Genomic DNA, 24,027 nt, shown 5'->3' on the forward strand with positions numbered 1-24,027 from the left:
TTTACTTTCCAAATGTTTGGATGTTTTCCTGTTAACATTTTGCTATTGATTTCTAGTTTGATTCCATTTTCATCAGAGAACACACTCTGGATGATTTCAACTTACAGTTGTTTAAGTTTTATTGCCCAGGATATTGTCTATGTTAGTATGTGTTCCTTGGATACCTGAAAAAAAGTGTGTATTCCTGTGTTATGAATAGTGTTCTGTAAGTTTTGGTTACATCTGTGGGTTGATGAAGTTGAGTTCAAGACACTTACTTGCCTTCACCTATATAGGTAATGTGTCCTTCTCTGGCTGCTGCTTGCAAGATGTTTATTTTGTGTTCAGTTCAATTATGATGCACATGGCATGAATTTCTTTGGGCCTATCCAGTTTGGAGTTTGCTCTGCTTTTTTAAACTATAGGTTAATGTCTCTTGCTAAATGAGGAAGTTTTCAGTCATTATTTCCTTAAGTACTTCTTTAGCCCTATTTTCTCTTTTTTCATGACTCCAATGACATGAGCCTTAGATCCTTTATTTTAGTTCCACTTGATACTCTGCTCATTTTAATATGTTTTAGTCTCCTTTCTGTCTGTCCTTGAAATTCTGTGGTGGATGCTAGGATGCCAGATGCAGGAGTAAAGGACTATTTTCTCAGCTGCATGGAATGCAGCTGGAGGATAACTCCCAGCTATCAGTCCTCTTTGGAGATTGCCTGTGATTAAGAAAACTGCCTGATCCAAACATACCTTCTTCCAGGGCAGCCCACATCAAGTGATTGATAAATGTGAGTATATAAAAGACTGACTCATTCATCCCAACTCAGAACTGCTTAAAGTGATATTCTGGCTCCAGGGTTTTTTTGTGGAATCAGCATAGCCCTGTATTAAGATGAAATAACAGCTCGATTTCTCACTCTACCCAATGCTCTTCCCTTCTACAGGTATTGATCCAAAGAACAATCCCTAATAAACATCCATCTCCATTACCGAAACTGCTTTCTGGGGAATGCATTATCTCATCATTAGTCACTTCAGCACCTAATTCTTTCTATACATTGTCATCAGAGACATCCTCCTAAAACAGAGCTGACCCTAGGGAAAAATTCAAATAAAGCCCTCAGCATGTACCACAAGTTATGTTTTTAGAGTTATTGCTCAAACTTCCCCCGTAAATGTCATGGAAACCTGTGCTCTGGCCACTTAATTCACTGATTTTTATTTTATTTTATTTTTTAATAAGTCTTGAACTATCTTGCCTCCATTTCTTTTTAAAATACTGTTTTCCTTAAATGAAACTTATTTTACCTTCATTTCTGCTAAGATAAAATTGTAGGTCCTTCAATTTCAACTTCAATCCCTTACAATAGTGAGGATCAAACATACGGTGATGGAAGGAGAACTGACTCTGGGTGGTGAACACATAATATGATATATAGATGATGTATTACAGAATTGTACACTTGAAACCTTTTTAACTTTACTAACCAATAAACTTTGATAAAAAAAAATAGTGAGGATCTCTCTTTGAAAAATTTCTCTTTTTTCTGAACTCTGATTATCATTTCATTTTTCCACATGTAGTTTCTTATCTTGTCTTTTATTTTGAGGGGTATGCGATATGACATATCTTCAAATGGATTGAAGAAATAAAAAGAGAGATATAAAGAGACTTTTGGTTTATAGAAAAGAAACAGAACAATAGGTATGACAAACATCATAAAAAATGTATTTATAATAGAAATATATTTTATATGTTTTATTATAAATTATATTATTACCCACCATTAATACAATGTTTTAACTTGGGCTATGTCTATGCAATATTATTACAATAGAGATAAAGCATTTTGCAATAGTCATTGAAAAACTTTTAAAAATTTCCACCTGGTTTTATTTCTCTCAAAGATCACTGTATTTTTTTACAATGTATTCTATAAAATATGAATTCTATAATTGAGGCATCTTCTTCAAATTGAGACTTTTTTGTCTACATTTGTCTTTTTAATTGAACTTTAAAATGCAATTCATAGTTTTATTGAAAATACTACTTTTTCAATGAGCCACAGATTTTGAAACCAGATATCCTGATTTCACAACCTAGCACTCCTTTTTGCAAAATTATTTAATTTTATTATGTCTCAGCTTCCTTGTATATAAAAATAGGCTAAGAGTACCTATTTAAAGATTAAACATGTTAACAACTGCAAACCTCTTCCAATAATATTTTAAGGATAGTGAATATTATATTTCTATTTTCCTCTTTCTATTTTCCTCTTCCTGTTATTTTTACTATAATTATTATCTTTAACTATTATGTAATTTAGCTATTCCATTGTCTTTGAATTAGAACATATACATTTAAACACACTAGAAAATTATATTACCAATTTGTCAGAGAATAAAAAGTACTTATTTCCCAAATGCACAAAATATGCTAGCAGATGGATACCTACTAGCTCAGGTTGTTATCAATAAAAATACACTAAATTATTATTTTCAGAGTAGGTGGACATTTTTGATCTCAGAACATCATACACATGTTAATGCTGAAGTGTCTGCCTCTCTATGGGAGAAAATGTAACTTGATGTTGTAAATTTCCCAGGCCTTTAAAATATAGAGAATGGGGGAAAACAAATAATTATTCAAATTGGAGTTGATTTTTCAGTGAGTTAAACTTTTATTTTACATTTCATTTTTACTCTAATTTTGCTACTAAAAGATAAAGACATATTTTTAGGTTTAGGGTAAAAGATGAGATTGTCCAAGGCATATTTTCTGAAGTGTATCTTTCATATTGTCCAACTGGCATGTTGTAGAGTGCACTTATATTTTGAACTTTGTTACTCAGACCATACTGACTGTCCAAAATATCCATTCCTTGGGTTTTTCACGGTGAAAAAGAAATACGTAATTTTGCTTTCTTGAGTTCACTGGACTATTTTATAGTGTAACAAGTCATGTGTTGATTTGTCCATTTAGTATGGAATTTCCTAAGATATTCACTATTTTCAATAATAATTGAATTACCAGACTTTTGGAATAGCGAAGATGTTTTCAGTGGTATTTGAAAGATTCTAGAGTAAAAACATCGTTTTTTTAAAAAAATGGAATAAATGAATTAGTGATGAAGGAATACTTAGGAACAGAATATGCCTCTTGAAAATAGAAGAACAAAAAAATCAAGCAATGGAGGAAAGCCTATCCATCTGGCATATGAATAATATTTTAGACACATATTATCAGTTCCATGTAAACACTAACTTGTAATGTCAAAGGGAGGAAATCAGTGGTCTCCTGTTGCTTCCTAGCTTCAAGCCATGATTCTCTAATGTATTTTCAAAAGCATACAATTACTACTATAAACAAATATTGCCACTGAAAATTATGAAAGCTGAATTATTTCTGGAGAATCACTTGTGGACTTATAAACAGTTCATTGGGACATTATTATAAACACAGCTTTAGGAAGCAAGGGTGAGGTTGAAAAAAGATACCTTGATGACCAAGAATAACGAAATCAACCCTGGAAAGCAAAGGGACAGGTGTTTCTGGCAGGAGCAGCAGGAAGTTACACCCAGATAGTTCTCAGTTAAAATGGGTCTAGTCTTCCAAATATGTAACATAACTGAACTGAAAGAATGAGTCATGGAATGCTCAAAGACCTTTTTTTCTTCAATTTGATTTTTGCTTTGCTTCTTGTTTTTGTTTTGTTTTTGGTGATGGTGGTGGTGTGTGTATGTGTTTTAGGGTTATGTTTATTAAAATCCATCCTCTTCAACTTTAGGCTTACATGTATCATACAGAATTTTCAGTGTGTTTATAAATTAAATTACATTAAGACCCTTAAATAATATAGAATAAACTTCCTATAATTTTTCCTCCTTCAAATAGATACTGTTCTATTTAACTATAAAATATATTTATTAATTTCAGATCCTGAATAGTATTAGTGGTTTCCTACTATTTGATTTAAAATATTGGAAGCCAAATTGGAAAGACCATGAGAGAATCAGCGAGAAAGGAAGAATGACAGACTTCTCTAGTCCTTCTAAAATAAAATCATTACATTACCCCCCAGCTCACCTCCCCCAAAAATAGCCTCCTCTGAGCCTCACAGTTAAAAAATTTGGTCTGAGGTAGAGGATTCTTTCCTGCTCTTGCAAAACTAATGACTCTTCATCTTCTATCATTTGTTTTATTCACTTCATACATCAGTTTCTGACATCGACCAGTACATATGCCAAAGAGACATATAAACTACTTCTTTTAATGTTTCTAATTGGAAAATAATGCACTATAAAGAGAGTTGTTTTTTCTTTCCCCCTATGTGGGATGATTATAAAACGTATATCTTAGAGCAAAAGAATCGCTAGCTCATGAAATTTTATCATCAATATTGAAACTGGAGACGGTACAGGGAACAGCATAGATGCTAAATGCATTTGTAGAGACATCTAAGCCATATGTCTTAAGGATATCTTACAGGTATATGCAAATAAGTAAATAAATAAATAAAAATAAATTTCTTGTATACCGATATTAAATTGTCCTGAGGAGTAACCTATTTTATAAACATTTTCGTGTTACTATATGTCCTTATATTAGTATTATCTATATCCAAGAAGATAATAATTAGAGAAAAGAGAATATCTATTTTCAGAGGAGATCTTCAAAATGGGCAGCATCAATGATGCAGTATGGTAGAAAGTCTCCAAGTGATCCCTCTCATTTCTATATCCTCACGCCACTCCTCCCATTAAGAAGTGAAATCTATTTATCCTCCTCAAATCAGGGGAGGCTGTATGAATTGCTTTTACCAAAAGAATGTAGCAGAAGTAAGTCTGAGCCAGTTCTGAGCTGAGCTCTTGAGAAGCCTGACAGTTTCCAATTTCAGTCTTGGAGCCCTGGGCCACCATGTTAGAAATCTAACTTCTTTTTGAAGAAAGACATAGCCAATCACAGCCTGTCCAGCCGCCTCAGAAGAGGTCCTCAGAAGAGGTCCTCAGAAGAGGATATGTATGTAAAGCCATTTTGGATGTTGCAGTCCCAAATAGTGTCCTAGGTAAAGGGAAACCAGATAATACCCAAGTGACCCCTGCCAATACCACATAGAGTAGAAGAACCCCCAGCTGAGGCCAGGCAGCCCAGAGAATGCTGAGATAAAACATTGTTGTTCTAAGCCACTGTTTTAGTTTCTTTTCCAGCTTTGCATAACTGAAACATAGGAGCTAAGAGATAATAATTAAACCTGAAAAAAAAGGAAAATGAAAAAAGAAAAAAACAACTTTAAACTCTTCTTAGATTCCAGACTGTAAAATAAAAACATTTCTCTAAAGGCAACATGATAAGAACTATAATTTTAAAAGAGTTCTATTTCAAGAGTGAACAATTGCCATTTAAATAAACTTAAGCAAGTCACTTACATTCATTGAGAAACAACATCCAGTTGGATGCCAAGGATTAGTCCCTTTCTGTTTTTTTGTTTTTGTTTTTGTTTTTTTTAAATTTGTTTGTATTAGTCACTTTCTTAATGTCACTTAAAGCTATTCCCTTCTTTTCAACCTCTCTTATAAGGCAAAGTCATACTCTTCCCAATTCTCTCAAGGATTATCAAGAGCTCCTATTCCCCATACCTCCTGTGTAACGCTTCTTCAATTTATTTCTAATTCTTAATTTTCTGCTTTCTAAAATATGGATAAAAATCACACTGTACCTAATATTCTTCAGTGGATTTCTATTATCTAATGAATAACATCCATGTTCATCACATGACTTTCCAGCCCTCTACGATCTGGCTCTTGTGTTTTCCACACCCTTAATTTGTGCCATCCCTCTTGTTCACACCCAGAAACCACTCATATTAAGCCTCCATGCCTTTGCATCTGCTCTTCCTTCTCCCTATATTTTCCTTTTCCCATTAGAGCTAATTTCTATGTTCAAACAAAACAAAACAAAAAAACTTTTACCTTATTTTTGAACTATCATTTCACTTGGCATATATGCCCATCGCAGTGCTGACCACACTCCATTAGTTTGCTTCCTAAAGTGCTAGAGGATGGCTTTTAGTTCTTTATCCTAGCACCCAGCTTAATGCCAAGAATGCTGCAAATGCAGTGCTTGTTGGATGAGTAGGTGAATAATAAATGAAATGGATAATGCATGTGAAAGTACTTTAAAAGTTAGAAGTGCTTTGTGACTATTATTTTGATGATTTCTACATAATAGTTTGTAAAGATAATTCCTATAAATACAGACTGAAACTCGAAAGAGTTAAATGAATACCGAGGGTGCCAAATATATGTACACAGTAGACACTTTGTTCAGCATTGCTCAAGCAGTAGTTTGCTGTAATCAGAAATGTCTGGACGCTGATGGTAACCAATGTGAGCACCTCTTTTAACTGCAGAAGTCAAATGTAACTTGTATTCATCTTTTGTTATCAGTCTATATTGAGTATTAAAATTTTAATACAGTTTTCCTTTCTTAAAATGTATATACATTTTTGTGACACCCTCTGTAGATCTGGGGGGAAATGGGGCGTAATTACTTATACATACAATAGAAGTAGGCCTGAGGGTCACTTGCAAAACAAATATAAAAGTGAAATACATTTATTTTGTATGTATTTACCTATACATGAATAAAAAATTGTTTTACACTGTTAAAAACCCTAGGAAATAATGAAAAGAAAAATGGTAGGGCTAGGAAGTGATCTTTTACCTTATATTGTATTTGTCAAAAAATTAGTTACTACTTGATTGTAGTTTTAAAAATGATTTGGGAAAAACAGAGATAAAGAACAATTACGTATATTGAATAGAATTAGAAGTATGTGTGTAAGTTAAGCAATACTTCATTAAGTCACAAAATTCAATTTATTCACCATCAGTTTGGGTTAATATTGAATGCAATTTTTGATCGGTCCTTAAACTCCAAGCATTGTACTAAGTGTTTTGTAGACATTATCAAGTTTAATTCTTAGAAACACCTATGAGACAAACATTGGCATCCTCCTTTTAAATGTGAAAATTAAATCTGTCCATGTAGACACATTTAATAAATGGCAGAGCCATTGCCAGATTTCTGGTTTAAACCCATGCTTTTTTGTTGTCAATGAGAATGGAAGACAGAATGAAACTATGAAATTCCCTGCATACAAGAACTTATAGAAAAGAAGAATTACCGTTTATCTTCAATTGCTTAATATTTTTTATTTATTAAAGCCACATTAATCCTGTTAGCACCACAGGTTTACTTTAGCTCTAGCTTCCATGAATGTCTGTTACATTCCTAAGAAATAACAGATGCTTGTAACATCTTTCATGGTTTACTGCTTGCTATTAAATTGCCACACAAAAGCACTCCTATAGAGGGCTCAATAGTGTCTTGTCAAAAACATTATTTCCACCCTCAGAATGTGAACTTATTTGGAATTAGTGTAATTGCAAATATAAATAAGCATGTCAAGATGAAATCATCCTGAATTAAGTTGGGCTCTAAATCCAGCTATTGGTATCCTTATAAGGGACAGAAAAGAAGACACAAAGAGACACAGAGGAGACCATGTGAAGATGGAAGAAATTAGAGTTATGCTGTCACAAATATAACAATGCATGGCATCACCAGACCTGGAACAGGCCAGGAAGCGTTCTCCCATAGATCCTTTGAAGTCAGCAGAGTCCTGCCAATACCTTAATTTCAAATTTCTAGCCTCCAGAACTGTGAAAGAATAAATTTGTGTTGTTTGAAACCACCAAGTGTGTGATAATTTGTTACTGCAGACCAGCCAGAGGAAACTAATAGAGCCCCTATTTTCCATTTCCACACACCTGCCAAAGGCAGTGTTGTGCCTAGGGCAAAAAAAAGAAAAGCACTTGAATTCTTTAGTTGTTTAGATGGCAGTGGTTAGTGAGCATTCTCTTGAGGTGGGGTGATTGCTATTTAAGATTATGCTAGTATTTCAAACAGAAGAGAACAGACAATAAAAAGACTAGAAGTAACAGACAATACCGAGTAGAAAGAATTTAAAAATGTTTGCTTAAATTGCATTTTCATTTCAATGGAAAACCGTAAAATGATTTTGTATTTTGGGTGAAAGTGTAAAGGAGGTATTGGCAGAAGAATGCATGATACTAATTTGTGTTTTAAAGAATTGATACCAAATACTAGCATGTGGAGAACAAACTGGAAGCTAAAAGGATGGAAGGAGGGAGATGAGGAAATAGGCTTTTACAGTTATCTAGGAGAGGTTAACAGTGGATTTTCAGGCAGTAGCAATGATAATTGAGTCATGTCTTCGAGGAATTTTGGTGAGGTATGACTCCACTTGCTGAAAGATACAAAGAGGAAAGGAAAGCAAAATATCAAATCTCTGTAATAAGATACCAGAGAACATAAGAGGGATAAAAAAGCAAGTAACTTGGAGTATAGAGAATTAGGAAATGTTCGTCAGAGGAAGAGATTCTTGTATATATGAATAAATGGTGGTCTACTAATTAAAAAAAAATATTGCATATGAATGTGGGAAATAAGGGACTATAGGGAGAAAAGTAGATAAAGGATTTTTGTACAAAATTCTCTTCAAACAAGACTAATTTGCAGTTATGTTGTTTATATCCCTATGACTATAGAGAGCAGTAATTATATACAACACTGAAACACTAAATTATTCAATTGACTCTAATTTGTTAACATCACATTTTTTTTTTTTTATATTTCCAGGAATCAAGTAAAACTATCTTTGAATACTTTTTTCAAAGATATTTTACTTGATTCCTGGAAATATTTTTGCTTTTCTCAACAGTTCTACACAATGACCTTATAAGGGTTCTGTTAAAGTGAATTCACTCTTTAGACAAGGTTTCTTATTAGTTTTTCACACTTAGTAGACAGGACATTTTTCTTCCCCAAATCACAAAATGGTTCTCTTTATTAATAGTATTCTGCAATAGAGAGTCTTAAGCTATTTTATTAAAAAAAAAAAATCACTGGCTGGAGGATACCTTTTAAGGTTTACTCATTTTTTAAGATACTACATGTTTTTCTGTTTGTCTCAGTGGCTTACTTTGTTTTTCAAGCTCTCTACTAACTTGTTTCTCAAATCTCCTAGCTTTCCAATATTATCTGCTTTCCTTGTAGCAAAATATTCTAGTTTGTTATCTTTATTAAAGGAATACACATTTATAAATACAAATACCCTTAGGTTGTTCTTCGCACATACGTGAATCACCTATTTAAATTAATGAAAGGCCACTGTATATAATTGAAGGTAGATGCCAAGTAAAATCAGAAAATCCTCTGTTAAACAGGATTTGACTTCTGCTTTTGACATAATACTCTCTTTTCTGGAGCATAAAATGATTTTAATAGGGCGCTTTACAAAATTAGAAAACTTAATTTTGCTCTTTTTAATGAATACCTGATTGAAGAATTCTTATTTATTTTTTTTAAACGAGTTAAAGACAGAGTTTTGACAAGAATTTATTTACTCTATCAAGGGGATTCTCCTTGAAATTTAAAGGAAGAATGCCTAAGGCATATAAAAGAAAGGACAAATCATATAATTATTTTCTGAAAAAGAAAGTTACAGACTAAGACTGGAACTAAATTATGAAGGGCTTACATAAATTAATGGATGATACAGGCTGATCCTGACTACATAAATGTTTTTTTTAAATGTCTATTTTTTTTTTCCAGGAGAGGGAGGGCTGTTTACCAATGCCAAGGGCATTTTCAATGTAACAATGCACAGAAAAATCTTGATATTCCCCAATTTACTCCCCAATCCTAGGTATGTGACTTACTAAGTCTTCTCCATCTCAATCTATAGCAGTAGTATGATTAGAGTTGCAGAAGCCAAAACTTAACAAATTTCATGAAATATGAGATAAGAAAAGCAACGTATCAAAATTAATTTATCGTTATGCATCATGTAGTTGTAAGTATATGTGTCACATATAACAATATATTTAATCACCTGATAATGCCACAACTCCTTCAATTTTTCTAAAAGTGTATGTGTACATATAAATATAGGTATATATATTTTAGAGATGTGAATCTCAAAAAAAAGTACAAGAAAGATGTCCAACTTTAAAGTGAAAGTCAGAAAGATTAGGGCAATTTTCATTTTCTCAATCCTTTTCCAAGATCTCTTGACAAAAATTAAACACAATAAAAATGTACTGAATGAATGGCATAAATGAGTGCTTGAACCAATGAATAAACTACATATGACACCTATTCTTAGTAAGAATACAACAAATGTCAAAAAAAAAATGAAAAGAAAGTCAATGTAAATATTTTGTGTAGAGTACTTATAGTTTGACTCTATTAAACATATTTAATAGAACCAAAGGTAGTATATATAATGTACAATATTTCTAAATGTAAATCATGTCTTATGAGGGAAGAGTTAATAACATCTACACTACAGTTACCTAAATGATACTATTGTTTATTTCTGAGTGTTCTGAAACACAACCACAAGAAATTACCTGTATGTTCCTTGAAGTAATATATAGGATCCGCGATAAAAAAATTTTTATTTGAAATGGAATATAAGTAATAAAGTTGGCCCTACATCTAAATTATTTTTAAATTTCTGGATATTATTAATAAATATAGGCGAATCTGAATCTAGAGCAAATCGATGTAAAAAAACTAAACTTGTTAAAATACCTGGAAATAAAAATAAACATATTTGCATATATATGCACATGTATGTATATTCTTATATGTGTAAATGCATGGAAAAATGTCTCAGTGGATGCATACTGAAAACAAAAAGACAGAAAGCTGTGTTGTATTTATAACAATGCCAAAAGCAAACTATTAAGGTGTCTTATGTCATTTATTACTAGCAGTTATTAAATAACAAATGCAGGTTCTTTAATAATGCCTAATGCAAATCATGCTTCAAAACATGTCATAAGCATTTACTTTGCATAATATTTCTTAGCCTTTTCAGAAATTCTGTGTGCCGGTTTTTTCACCCTTGTTTCTAGATACAGAAACTGAAACTTAGAGAATGAATTTTTCCCCAATCACATTGAGTAAGTGGTAGAACTGGATATTGAATTCAGACATGCTCTAGACCATGGCTATTCAATGTGGTACCCAGTAGCCACTTGTCTTTACTTAGCATATGTTGCTACTATAATGAAGGATATGAAATTTTGAATTTAATTGAATTTGAATCAACCAATTTAAGTTTAAAAACCAAAGAGGTGTAAAATAATGTTTTCATTAAACACAATTTTGTTGTATTTGTAGGATTATACTTTAAACATTGATTTCTTAAAATATTTCTTATTGGAATATGCATATCAAATGCATGAGGTCTTTCTAGTATTTCACATATACTCATCATGAATCTAGTGTATGTCATTTCAGCACCAATATAATATTTCAATGGGAATATTTGAATTGTTTATGTGGAGAGCATGAATTATAGTGATGCCCATGTAAACTGTAAGTGGTGATAACTTTGAGATACTTATTTTTAATTAAAATATATAATTAAGTTATATTTTTACCTTGTAAATGAATGTAGGCAAATTTTAAAATGTAAAACAAAGAACTACTATTTATGCAGAATAAATTGGAAATGCAAAAGCTAGTATTTCAAACAGAATAGGTAAAAAAACAAGAAAAGAGGAGAGAAAGAGACAGTGTGTGATTGAATGTAGTAAATTTCTCAATGACTGGTAATTGCAATTTATGGCCACAGAACACAATGAAAAAAGCTATTATGTTAAAAAATACATACATGTATATGGTAATAAAATTGATTATATTAAGAGACACTGTATTGTATACTTGAAACTTGCTAAGAGAGTAGATATTGTTTTTGTACACAAAAAAATGGTAACTATGTGAGGTGATAAATATTTTAATTAGCTTGATTGTGTTAAACATTTCACAATGTGTAGGTGTATCAAAACATCAAGTTGTATGCTTTAAATGTATACAATTTTTGTTTTTCAACTACAGGTCAATAAAGCTGGAAAATAATTTAAAATATATATGATAAAGTAGATTATATGCGACACATTTCAGCAAATTCATAGTGAATTTGATAGTTTACTCTCAATAGTCAAAAAAAGAATCTGTGCATGTATTTGCCTGAAATCATAATAAAATATCAAAATATTGATTTTCAATCATTTAAAACAGGATCTAAGCTTGTAACTTTGGCCAGCTGTGATTCTTACACACAGCATCACCGAAGACAATTGAACGTTACATTACATCTTCAGTTCTCCCCTTAACTAAAGATCACCTTTCCTTAACTGGAAAAACAAATCAAAGATTTGTGCCTTGGCTCTCAGAGGTAGTTATTAGATCTCCAGTGGATTTCAAGTTCTTTATCTTGAAAGCAATCAATATTTTCTTGAAACATTTTCAAAGTCATACGAAAGTAATTGGTTGGTTTAATTGTCTCATGAGAGAAGAACTAAGTATAACTTTTCTCTGGATTGCCTGAGAACTTGCTGGATCTCTGAGAAGGACATGAGTTGGGCATGAGTTGGGCGAGTTTGAGGGAACACATCAGATGGAATGGGAAATAAATGGATCCTCCTGGAGTGTGATGTAGAAAAAGCCAGTTCAGACAGGACAGGCAATATAAAAAGAGGGCACACAGCAAACAGATATCTAACTATTGGCAGCATCCAAATGAGAGAAAGCATTTGGCCATCTTTCTAGGCTCTGCTTATGAGACAGCTTTTTCCTGTGATGCATAGTGGTTGTTGGAAGCAATGTTTTGCCTTACATATAAAAGGTTATGTATTTGCAAAGAACTGAAAGCCTTTAGTCCCATATTCTATACTCTACGGTCGACTGAGGCTCACTAGATATATTTTGAATTGGGAAAACCATGGGAAGGATACATCCTACTTACACATGGAAAGAGCATTCAGCTTTGATTCTGAAATCAAACAGACACAAATTCAAAATATAATAGGCTTTCATGAGTTATCATATATATATCCACCACTCTCAATATGGGGAATTAAGTTCCAAACTCCAAGCTAAAGGTACAAAGGAGTGTTCACACAAAGGGTGAATAGAGGGTTTTATGACAAGTTTTATAGGTTTGCCTCAGGTTTGCCTCAAATCTGCTCCTAGGGATCAACTCTTTGTCGATCTTGTTTTTAAGGAATTTGATGTATAGTTTGATTATTTTATTTTTACAATACATATAGTGCTTCTAAAGATGTGTTTCTGGGGAATCCAGGCTAGTGGAGATGATGGTGGATTGAGGCAGAGGTAGCTAAAAAGTTACAGAAACAGTCTCATGTCGGAGCTAATTGTACTAGTTCTGGATTCAGACAGACCAGGGTTCACATCCCACTTCAGCCCCTTAGAGCTGTATGACCTTGAACTTATTACTTAGCCTCTGCAATTCTGTATTTTGTCAATTATAAAAAAAAGTGGTATAATAATTATATTTATCTCATAATGATGTGTAAATAAATTAGAACATATCAGGAAATTTGTATAATGCCTATCCACATTGATTTACTTTGGTTGTTACCACATGGTGGAATACTGTGCGCATTTTGTGCTTGAAGTGATGTATCAATAAACACTGCGGCACATGTAAAACTGACTACATTATAAACATTTATTACCTAAATATTAAAGCACTGATAAGTGACTTCAATCTCAATAAAATTTCCTTGTGTAACCAGCGATGTAATGCTTGATAGACTCACAAAAACTGAAACATGTATAATAAAATGATAAGGGTATTTAAATATTATTTCATTGAAAATAATCTACTTTATACAAGTAGTGAATGAATAGTTATAATAAAAAATAAAAACATATAATATTTCTAAATTTCCTGTATTTTGTTTTAGATGGCAACCTTAACTAAATATTATATTAAGGTAACCAGAAAACTCCATCTTCTGGCTTTTGATTTCACTGCAGTTTCATTGTAATTATGTTCTTTGTGATTTGATTCCCCTCCCCCCAAAAGTTACTGTGCATATAATTGCTTCTCTATTCACAAAAATTCTTACATGTGTTATAGTTTTGTATTTCAAATTGAGTGATCATATATTAACAAACAAAATGACTAACAGAACAAGGCTTGCACTATGATATAAACTTGTATTTTGAATCCATGGCAAATTTGTAACTAGGCAGTAAAGCAGTGGAATTAATTATGTCAAATAAAGAGGATCTTGCAATGTATAAGTATCCCTAAATATTTTAACAATTATATTTTCTTATAATGTTTACTAAATACCTTCATTATATTTGAATAATCAGTTGTTCTTGTGGCAGAAATAAAAATATTTTCCTACGTATATAAAACTCACTTCATTGATATACCATATTTTCAATAATATTTCATAAAATTAAATAAGACAACCTATTTTTCTTATATCATGTGGCTTTAAAGAATAATACAAAACTAATGTAGTCTTAGTAACATAATAGGTCATTTAAAATTTGTACCAGTGAAACTGAAATTTAAAAAAAAACACTGAATATTTGTTACATTTATAGGAACTGTATCCATTTACAAGCTATGAAGAACAGTTTGTAATATAAACCATATGAACAGAAAATAATATCACTAGTTTATTAATAATAGGAAATATAGTCCCAAAACAAGCTAATCACTGCTAATCATTGCTTTATTGACCAATTTAATGCTTCATTGACCAATTTAAGCTATTCTCAGTGTTATTTCTAACTTTAAATAGACCTGTATCTAAGAATTAGACTGATCTGAAAGGGAAATTGAGATAGATTTTAAAAATATATATTCCTAAGCTCTGATTGGCCATAGTCCATATAAATAAGTTATCCAGAAGAGTCCGTATTTGTAAAGCATCTGGGAAAATAGCATTTGTATTTAAATTGGAAAAAAAATGCAATTGAAGTTAAACTGGAGTTGAACATAGAAGTCCAGGTGGTCAAATATTTTGATTCAAAAACTATTATTGAACAAAAACTATGGGCTAGGAACTCTGCAAGGTTTGGGGCATACAAAGATAAACAAAACATACCTCACAAATTTGATATCCTTGTAGACCAGAAAGGAAAATGCAATTTAAAAATTGTAGTGATAGAAGTAGTCATTTAGTTATATGTACCTCAAAGAAGAAGAAAATGGAAAATATTTCTCATTTGATAACCTCCATGATCAAAAGTAAGCATATAATATTTGATCTTCAAATGATACTTTCTAGTAACACAAAATAATCTGCAGAAAAGTTGAGAATGGTGCCCTGCCATTAAAAACTCATCATTTCTGGTGCTGTGTGGGTAAGAAGATGATGACAATGTGAAATAAGATCATTTAATACAGAAGGTGCCAAAAAAAAAATCTATACACATTTTAAGAAAGGAAAACAACTGTATTAAAAGTACACTGATGGTAACCACTTTGAGCACCTCTTGTAATTGCAGAAATCAAATGTGACTTGCATTCATCTTTTGTTATTGGTATGTATTGATTATTACAATTTTAATAGCTTCATTTTTCCTTTCTTAAAATGTGTATACATTTTTTGACACCCTCTGTATTTTAATGATAGTGACTATCTAGCCCCTAGTAAATGGTACAAGTAGGCAAATCAGCTATCTCTTCACTCAATATTTCCACCCCTCTCCCCTTTTTTAAAGTGTTGTGGGAGGTACTTCTTCTGTATTATTGAGATTTTGTTCCATGTGGTATGTGAGTTCCATTACTGTAGGATTCCTGATCCCTTCTCTATGCCCTAGTCTCTAGTTTCAAAGAGAGAGGAAGTGAATTAACAAATCTGATTGATTGGGGTCCTTCGGAGGAGGAACTGGACATGTACAATAGCTCATCCGTCCCCATCCGCCTCTTGTGATAAAGTTGCTCTATTCCTGTCTGCCACAAATTTTAAATGCAGCACTTGCTGCTGCAAGCCAGGAAGTCTGAAGGTTTGGTGGTGGTGGTTAATTTTCAATTCTAACGCTAAGAAAATAGGTGATGTTGAATCCTCTTTCCTTGAAAGTACTCCCCTGTCAAAATATTGAGTTGTTTCTCCCATCTTCCTCACAGATAATTTGTCTTGTGAACCATTTTTTTGAAGCTCCTTATAATTTCTATTAATTCATGAAGTATTGCTTCTCTGGTATTAAATATTTTACAGCGTAATGGTTTGTTTTGCATATTTAAGCCACATGTTTAAATGAATAAGCAATTTGTATGAAATATTTAAATGCATATTTAAATTAATAATTAATTTCTATATGTAAATGCCAAAAACAAGTTTAAAAGCATTGGAAAACTTACGTGAGATGTTTCTTCATTATCATTTGGGAGTGGGTAGACTATGCTGTTGAGAGACTTAGAACACAAGCTGGTTCAAAATGTCTGAGTCTGAAAGTGGTCATACCACTCACCACCTCTAAACCTGCAAAAGTTCATTCTATTTATGAGGTTCCAACTGGGAATTGTGGCTAGTAATATAACTACCTCATATACTTACTATGAGGATTAAATGATGATTTAATGAAGATAATGTGAGATAATATAAGCAAAAAATTTAGTCTTGGTGCTGTAATATATTTGGGGGTTAACTATAGTATCAGAATATATTGTGTACTTTAATCAAAGAAAATAGACAATTCACATTTTTTTTAATTTGATTTGTTTTACTACTTAACAAACTTTTGTAGAGGTTCTTGTTTTCCCTAAGTATTTTTCATTTTTCTCCTCATAATATAAATATAATTTATAAAGTAGTTTTAAAACCTATCTTGTATTCTGTTATTTGATATAAACCTCTTCTTATTTTTTTCCTTAAATCATGGCTTTTGGTTTTACTAAAAAGTGAGTTTTGGATAAAATAAAAATTCCATGTGTTCAAAATAAGTACGAAAAACATCTTAAGTTTACTTGTTTTTGTAATTATAGCTTTATCTTCTTATTCTTTATTTATTAAATGTATCGGGGTGACTTTGGTTAGGAAAATTATATAGGTTTCAAGTATACATTTCTGTAGTCCATCCTCTATATATCGCATTGTGTGTTCACCACCCAGAGTCAGTTCTCCTTTGGTCACCATGTATTTGATCCCTTTTCCTTCTCCTACCACATCCACCATCTTCTTATTTGTTCACAAAATCTAATAAACATAGTAGAAATTTTTATCACACAAAAATACAAACATTTTTATAGCAATATATAACACAAATGAAAGTCATAGAAAGAAAATATTTATAACATATATTTCAAACACAGGAATCCCTGATATAAAATGAAAACTTGTAAATCAATGAGAAATAAAAACAGCATGAAAGTATAAAAATCTTAAAATGTTATCAAAAATGTAAATTAGAAGTAAACATTGGAAGAGATAGACATTTTATTAATTATTACGAAAACGTAAAATAAAATGAGAAAATTTTTAAATCAGGGAAACAAGAATATATATTCTAAGCATATAGTGTCATTAAAACTATGACAATATACACTATCACACAATGTAATCAATAAATATTTTAAAATAAAAATTTAAAATAAATATGTAAAATAAAAATAAATATTGATGTACTCAAAAAATATTTGGGGGTAATAAAGTAATGAAAGTTATCAGAAGTTCATATTCTCTGTACACACATCCAAGAATCTACCTAAGAATAAAACTATTATGATTATAACACTTAGTTGTATACAGGTGCACTTTGCAGCATTATTTATAATAGTAATTTTAAATTGTAATTTTAAAACAACTGATGTGACCATGAAAAGAAAGAGTGTGAAACAAATTATAAGATAACCATGTAGTCGAAAACAACATGCATCAGTTTAAAATATACCTACTTATCTGACTAGGACATTGTTAAGGGGATAAAAGCTATTTGTAGAAAATTTGCAATGGATAATCTTATATTTACAGAAAAATAATATTAACAATGAAATTGATAAAAAAGGGGTGGAAAGATTTTGTAGTATTGATGTATTTATCCATATGGAAGAGGAAATGTGAAATTAAAAAAAATAACACTGTTAGTTACTTCTTTGCAATGGTGGGATATTAAGGCAGAGTTTATGGTAAAAATGAAAAGATAAAGACTATCACTCTTTACTTTCTACCCCCTAAAATTAAAAACAAATGATTGATAATATTAGTTTTGTATGGTGTATATGTGTTTGAAATAAAGGCAAAACGTATTTATGGAAAATTGTAAAAGCAAACAATACGGAAGAAACAGAATAGTAAAAACAAAAACAAAACAAAAAAACATAAAACCAAGAGCAAAAGTTGTATGCCATTTTTGGAAATGTGGAGAAGTAAAATCTCCTACAGACTCTAAATGTGTTTTCTAGGCAATCTTCAACTCTTTCACACTTTTGGTAAAGAATGGTCATTAACAACAAAAGATGGGGTTGGTGATTCCTACTAAGACATGAATAAGTTACTTTAGAAAAATATTTTTAAACTGAGCAGCAATTACTTTGTAATTTGTTGTAGTCTTACAAATCAAAGGAAGGATGAATTTCTTCTCATTTCAAGGAACCCATTGCCATAATTTCTAATGTGCCATAATTTGTAATTTCTAGCCAGAAAAAAGAATTCTTAATTAAGATAGTATCTCCATCCCCCTACCTCACATTCATTCCTCTCCCTATATAATTCTGTCACTATGAAAGGATTTCGATATATGCCTTGAAGTATGTACTCATTGACCAGGGTTCTATAGAAAAACACAGATTCTGGATTACCTTAAATATGTCCCATCCTTTGAGGAATGCCAGATTCCAGAGGCTCCAATGGCCAAGGCACCTGCAGCTCCTTAGGGCAGGTATATTTCAATTGCATCCTACAGAGTGATTTATATGTGCTCACTTACACATGCCAAAAATAAGTATATGAAAAGTGCAGGTGCAGTGGTGAAGTTCCATTTAATTATTCTCTATGATTCGAACTTCCCAATAGAAGGATCCCATAAAAATGAGATCTGAGCTGTTTTGCGGCTCTAATGCACAATCTTTCCACACAGAGGTAACATTTTTAATTTGTGAGACAGTAATTCTGTTCAATTGATCTTCATGTGGGAGAACTAATTAACCTTTTATCTTCTTCCTAGTAGCACAGTATAAGAATAAATATAATTGAAATATTCATGCATAAACTCCTCTCTCCACTCAAGTCCTCTTCAGAGAGAAAACTTTAAGAGCATAACAGAAATGATTTTTGTTGTTTTCCTTTTTTCCCCGATTAACTTGTGCTACCACAAAATAAAATCCTTAGGGTAGACAATGCTCCTATGGCAATCACAACAGACTAATGGCTCAAGTTACCAATTAAAGTTGGAATTTACGTGTAAAAATATTTTCTGAATTCTGATTGACTTTAGAAAATAAATGTGAAAATTATAGCATCATTGTCAACTAATATCTATCATTTTCAGGTATAATAATAATAGTATTTATAATTCAATGTGCCAGTACTGTGTTCAAATTTTTATATATCATATGTTATTTATTGCTTATCATAATCTGCTTTAGATATTATTAAATTTTCCTCTTACCAATTAGGAAACCATAGTTTAGGAAAATTTCACAATTTATAAAAGGAGTCACAGTTAGTAGGTAGCATATCATGAATTTAAATCCAGATGTATATATATTTTGAGTCTGATTGGTTTGCCATTAAGTAACATTAAGTCTTATAATGTTAGTCAATCATTGTAACTCAATAGGGTCTTGGTCACCATTCCTACTGTTGAAGTATACAGTCAAATTACACAAAATCATTTTTGTATGTAATAACACATCAAAAGCTCATTTTGTTGCTAATTAATTCTACACATATATCTTTGAAGACTTTGGATACAAGTCCTTGAAGAGGTAAGTTTTGCAAGTATTTTCTCCCAGTCCACTACTTGTCTTATTATTCTTTTAACAGTGTCTTTCAAAGAGTGCATTAGTTTTGAGCCTGCCGTTACCAATTACGATAAAATCTGTGGCTTAAAACATCAGAAATTTATTCTCTCCCAGTTCTGAAGACAAGAAGTTCATTAGTTTTACTGGGATACAGGTGTCAGTCAGGTCATACTTTTTCTGGGGAAAACATTCTCGTGGGTGCCGGCATTCCTCTATGACTGGACCACTCCAATCTCTGCCTCCATCTTCACTTTATCTTCTTCTCTTCTTGTGTCTAATCTCCCTCTGATTGTTATTTATAAGGATTGTATTTAGTGACTATCTAGATAACCCAGGATAATTTCCCCATGTCAAGATCCTTAACTTAATCAGATTTACAATGACTCTTTTTCCTTCTAAGGTAACTTTTACAAGTTCAAAAGATTAGGACTTGGTATCTTGGGATAAACATTATTCGGCCAACTACACAGAACAGAAATTTTTACTTTAATAGTGTCCAACCTATCAATAATTTTCTTTACGGATCATACTTTTGGTATGAAATCAAACACTCATCATCAAACCCAAGCTTACACAGATTTTCTCCTATGTCTTCTAGAAGTTTTTTTTTTTTTTTTTTTTAGTTTTGAATTTTGCATCTATTGAAATTTATTATCCAGTTTGAGATAATTTTTAAAAATCACCTATGTGTGATTGACAGGCTACAAACTACATATGTAATGTACACAAGCTGATGAGTTTGGAGATAATTGCATACCCATGAAACCATTACCATGTTCTATACCATAAACATATTCATCACCTTCAAAAGTTTCCTCCTACCTTCATCATCATTATCAATGTGAAAAGAACACTTAACAACTATTCTCTTAGCAAATTTGTAAATGTAAAAATACAGTATTGTTGTCTATAGGCTAAGGCTTTGCAATGAATCTCTAGGACTTATTCATCTTGTATAATAACTGAAACTTTGTACCCTTTAATACCTCCCCATTTTCCCCTCTCACCCAGCCTCTGGCAACCAACATTCTGCTCTCTACTTCTATGGATTTGACTACTTTAGCTTCCTTATATAGTGAGATCATACTGTATTCATGGATTGTTTTTCTGTGTCTTGCTTATTTCCCTAAACATAATGTCTTCCAGGTTTATTATGTTGTCACAAATGGTAGGACTCCCCTACATTTTTAAGGCTAACTGATACACCATTGTATATATATACAATGAGAGAAATATCTGCATCTCTATCATCTATATCTATATCTATATCTATATCTATATCTATATCTATATCTATATCTATATCTATATCTGTCACATTTTCTTTATCCATTCATCCATTGATGGATATTTAGTTTGCTTCTATGTCTTGGCTGTTGCAAATAATGCTGCAATGAATATGAAGGTGTAGATATCTCTTCAATATCCTGTTTTCATTTCATTAGGGTATATATCCAGAAGTGAGATTGCTGAATATATACTAGTTCTGTATTTAATTTTTTGAGAAACTTCCACATTGTATTCCAAAGTGAATGTAACAATTCATATTTCAACCAACAGTGTGCAAATGTTCCCCTTTCTCCACATTCTCACCAACACTTAACAGTTGTTTTTTGATACTGGCCATCTTAACAGATATGAGGTGGTACTTTATTGTTGTTTTGATGTGTATTTCCGTGATGATTAGTGATGCTGAGTACTTTCCCTGTTTCCCCGAAAATAAGACCTAGCCGGACAATCAGCTCTAATGCATCTTTTGGAGAAAAAAATTAATATAAGACCCGGTATCTATTCTATTCTATTCTATTCTATTCTATTCTATTCTATTCTATTCTATTCTATTCTATTCTATTCTATTCTATTCTATTCTATTCTAAAGACCTAGTCTTGTATTGTAATAAATAAGACTGGGTCTTATATTAATTTTTGCTCCAAAAGATTCATTAGAGCTTATTGTCCAGCTAGGTCTTATTTTTGTGGAAACACAGTATCATATAACTATTGCCCATTTGAATATCTTCCTCGGAGAAATATCTCTTTAGTAATATTGCGCATTTATTAATTGAGTTACTTAGCTTTTGGTCATTGAGTTGTTAGAGTTCTTTATATATTATGGATATTAACCCTTTATCAGATATTTGGTTTGCAAACATTTTCTCCCATGACAAAGGTTACGTTTCATTTTGTTGATTATTTCTTTAAACATATACATCACCTACATAAGTTTCATCCTGCCTATTATTATTAATGTGTTGTTATTATTATTATTATTATTATTATTATTATTATCATCTTACAGTCTTTCTTCATTCTTTTTCATTCTTTTTTTTATATTTCATCCATTGACTGGATAATTTCTAATGACCTATCTTTGACGTTGCTAATTCTTTGTTCTGATTGATCAAGGCTGTTACTGAAGCTCTCTATTGAGGTTTTCAGTTCAAACTTTGTATTCTTCAGCTCCAAAATTTGTTTGCTTCTTTTTTATGGTTTCTGTCTCTTTGTTGAACTTATTTTGTTCATAGATTGTTTTCATAATTTCATTTACTATGATCTGTTTATCTGTAATCTCTTTTAGCTTCATGAGTTTCTTTAAGACAGTTTTTTTTTTTTTTCAATTCTGTCTCAGACAGTTTATAGACCTCCATTTTGTTACAGTTGCTAAAAGCTTTATTTTGTTCCTCTGGTGGTGTTATGTTTTTCTGATTCTTCATGTTTCTTGTAGCCCCCCATTGGTGTCTGCTCATTTGAAGGAACAACCACCTCTTCCAGTCTTTACAGACTGACTTAGGCAGAGAAATCCTTTCCCAGTCACCACAACCAGAGATTCTGGGTGAGCTGGTTGGTAGAGAGATGGGGCTAGCACCAGATGACACAGTTAGGCCCAGTGTCAGGACGCAGGGTCAAGCTATTGATCTGCCCATTAGTTTTTGAGAGCCCCCTTCCTTTTTCTATGTTCTTAGCTACCTCCAGGTGATCTAGCCATGCTTATTCCCTCAGTGTTCTGGGTGAGGTGCAACAGAAGAAGCCCTCTCAGGTAGTGCACCAAAAGGTTGGGTAAGATGAACAATGACTTCATTCTTTCTTTCCCCAAAAAAAGAACTCACAGGCCTGGGGGATCTCTCTCAGTGGTGCACTGTGCTGGCTTAGAGAAGAGGTGATGTATGTAAAGTGATCTGTTCTTCTTACCATTTCAATGAAAACTTTTTTCATTTCTTTATAACACTAGTGTGCTTTAACCTTTCACCTGGATCTGAGCTTTCATAAAGAAATTTTCATTTGTGATGATTGTTAAATAAGCATTTTTGTGGGAGCACAGAGATGGATACTCCTACTATCTTACTAAAATCACTCATGGACTTAATTTTTGTGCAAGGTATAAAGTCAGTATCTAGGTTCCTTTCTTTACTTTTTTTTTTTTTGTATGTGGACAGTCATTTTAGCACTTCTTGTTACAGATCCATATGTGTATTTAGAATATTTAGCATACGTGTTCTCTAAGTCTTGGTTAGCTTGTTCTTTTTATTTTATTTTATTTTTTTAATTAAAATATATTGGGGTGAAAATGGTCAAAAAACCACTTATTCTTATTAGAGTTAGCCTTTAAAAAGAGCTATTACAGAAAATGGGTGAAGCATAGGGACCTAAATAGGAATGGAAATATTATTAAACTACATGTAGTTGAGGAGATCTTACTACCTTATCTTTACATTTATATTCTCAAAGTTATTGCCTTCAAAGGAAATTCTTAAGAAATAAATATTTATGAATGTGGTTATGTAATCCTAGCCCGATAAACATATTTCACCAAAAACATGTATTTAAAGTCCAACAAGTTCTAGCCTTCTCATAGGAAATCAACAGATGAAATTATCATTATAGATGTGTAACAGAGGAAAATGGACCATTGGACCTAAATTGATCTTTCAACAATATTAGTGGTATATGATATTGTAACAAGCTTTCTTGCTACAACAATTAAAATTTTTGAATATTTTTCCTTATTGTTCTAAGTTTTCCAAAATACGTACAAGGTCTTCTAAAATTTGCTTTGTCTGGGAAATTTGGAAAAGTAAAAAGTACAATGAAAGGTCTTGCTTATGGCTGTGCTCCTTGTTTTGAGCTAAAACTCTATCCTGAAAAAACGACATGT

General features: G+C 31.9%; 1 protein-coding gene across 1 annotated transcript in view; it reads right to left on the reverse strand.

The window, feature by feature from the left end:
* The window catches only part of CSMD3 (CUB and Sushi multiple domains 3), a 1,093,095-nt gene that overhangs the window by 985,599 nt on the left and 83,469 nt on the right, over positions 1-24,027 (reverse strand). The window lies entirely within an intron of this gene.

Source organism: Rhinolophus ferrumequinum, chromosome 14, assembly GCF_004115265.2.
Source record: "Rhinolophus ferrumequinum isolate MPI-CBG mRhiFer1 chromosome 14, mRhiFer1_v1.p, whole genome shotgun sequence".
In the NCBI taxonomy this organism is placed as follows: domain Eukaryota; kingdom Metazoa; phylum Chordata; class Mammalia; order Chiroptera; family Rhinolophidae; genus Rhinolophus; species Rhinolophus ferrumequinum.